Source organism: Coenobita brevimanus, chromosome 57, assembly GCF_032717465.1.
Source record: "Coenobita brevimanus isolate Jiangsu-jjx chromosome 57, ASM3271746v2, whole genome shotgun sequence".
In the NCBI taxonomy this organism is placed as follows: Eukaryota; Metazoa; Arthropoda; class Malacostraca; order Decapoda; family Coenobitidae; genus Coenobita; species Coenobita brevimanus.
Window position 1 is genome coordinate 42,346,803 of NC_137010.1, and position 2,372 is coordinate 42,349,174.

The 2,372-nt window shown below is 34.2% G+C and overlaps 1 non-coding gene across 1 annotated transcript; it reads left to right on the forward strand.

The window, feature by feature from the left end:
* The first annotated feature begins 1,259 nt into the window (after nucleotides 1–1,259).
* LOC145402496 (small subunit ribosomal RNA) lies at nucleotides 1,260–2,059 on the forward strand. Its single transcript, XR_013897791.1, has one exon. It is a non-coding gene; the product is annotated as a small subunit ribosomal RNA (ribosomal RNA).
* Nucleotides 2,060–2,372: the final 313 nt, after the last annotated feature.

Here is a 2,372-nt window from a genome sequence, read left to right on the forward strand (position 1 = left end):
CCTCAAATATCACCTTGTTATGGTTATATATATCAAATCGCCTTATGTACTAGCTTATACAGGAAAATAAAGACAATGTAGAGCGACAGCCATATACAACTGTAAAAGAGCCAGGCGAGGAACACTCCACCATCGGTCCTGCTTATCTAAGTTAGGATATATACACAATCTGGGGTCAAATAAACATACATATCGAATGGGGCCACGCCCTTATGTAGTAGAGCTCGATGCGGCCATATCCTTGATGGAACGGGGTTCGGCTTCGCTTGAGAACCCTTTCACACACGCTCTCAACGGCAGTGTTCCCAGGGTCCTCATGAGCCTCACCTCAAGATCGGCCCCATAATTTTTATTCTAAAATGGGTCTAATGCCACTCGTTAACTCTGTACATCCAGGAGGTCTGAGTCAAGTCTCTCTCATGAATATATAGTGGCCCTTTATTGAACAGATTAGGGTATTGGAAAATTAAATTTTACTCTACCGAGTATAATCTCTTTTTTAAATTGTAGTCAAACTAACAACAAAAACTTAATAGCAATTCCAATCTAGAAGAAATTTTGAGCTCCACAAAACATTTTATTATTTTTTTGTTCCAACCCCGTTCCGTGCAGGAACAATCTTTTTAGAAAAATTTTTAAATTTGCTTTCCTTCCTGATTAAACATACTATAAAAAATTATAGTAATACAACGCTTTATTTTAACTAAAAAGCAAAATCAAGTAAGACCAAGCTAGGCTTTCCAATACCCTAATCTGTTCAATAAAGGGCCACTATATATTCATGAGAGAGACTTGACTCAGACCTCCTGAATATATAGAGTTAACGAGTGGCATTAGACCCATTTTAGAATAAAAATTATGAGGGGGATCTTGAGGTGAGGCTCTTGGAGCCCTGTAGGAATGGATGCTTTAGCACATGAGGGAAGGGTCTCCCGAGCGAAGCCGAACCCCGTTCCATCAAGGATATGGCCGCATGAGTCAGTGCCTTATAAGATCAAGATAGGACTTCTCATATATTGCGTCGGGTATTTAGAGTTTGCTCGGAATGAATCGTGGTGTTGCGACTGTCTGAGGAGAGGAGCGTGTAGGTGTGCCTTTTGTGTTTGCGTAGAGTGTTTGTATAATTATGTGTTTAAGTTTTAGTTTGATGTATATATATAACAATAGAGAATTTAGAGAAAATTTACTATACCTAAAAATCTACTTTTCATGTTTTTAAGTTATACACAATCAAACACCATTTATTTCACCAATATAAATATAAGTTTGATTCTTGCTTTAAATGTTCGCTTTTCAATTAATAACATATGAAAAATCTAGTACTCCCAGGCTAACAGGTTCAAAACTCCAAGCTCTAATAGATCTCAGTGTGTATTATTTTCATATCAGTGAAAACTGGAAAAAGTAAATTGAATTATCTCCGGCTAAATCTTGTGCCAGCAGTCGCGGTTATACTCGAAGGGAGAGTGAATACAAGTCGATATTTAACTCTTATGCCAACAAGCAATGATTTTTTTAATTTTATAAAGGGTGAAATCAATTTTTCAAAGATAAACAAATCAACCCGTCTCAATTAATAAGTTAACAAATAAAGGAAATAAACAAGGATTAGATACCCTCCTATACCTTTAAGAAAAATTTATATCTGATTAGTAACAGCTATGTGCTCTAAATTCAAAGAATTTGGCGGTATTTTAGTCTAATTAGGGGAACCTGTCTTTTAAACGATAAACCACGAAAAATCTTACCTATATTACATAGTTTGTATACCGTCATTAAGATAACTTTTACAGAACAAGTTATTGAAATAATTACGTTAAAATATTAGATCAAGGTGCAGCAAATATATAGGCTAAGATGGGTTACAATAAAATTTATATTATCACGAACAAATTTTAGAATACAAATTTTGAAGGTGGACTTAAAAGTAAGGTTTGCTTTAATAAGACAGCCTGATTTTAGCTCTAAAATGTGCACATATCGCCCGTCGCTTTCATTAACCTAAGATGAGATAAGTCGTAACATAGTAGGTGTACTGGAAAGTGTACCTGGAAAGCAAGATAGAGCTTGAAATAAGCAGCTCGTTTACACCGAGAAGAGTACCTATGGTCTAGGTTATCTTGAAATCAGTAATCTTACTTTTGTTATAAGAACGTTAACATTATAAGAAAACTAATTTTGCACTTTTCTAAATAGTAGATTTTATCGAAACATAATTATAGTGAAAGTAAAAAGTATTGTGAAAGAAAGTAGAAATAACACTTAAAATTCTCAAAAGTAAATATAAAAAATTGTATCTTGTGTATAATAGGTTTTCAAAATTAGATCTGCAAATAATCATCCCGAAAAAAAGATAGCTAATTTTAAGAAAA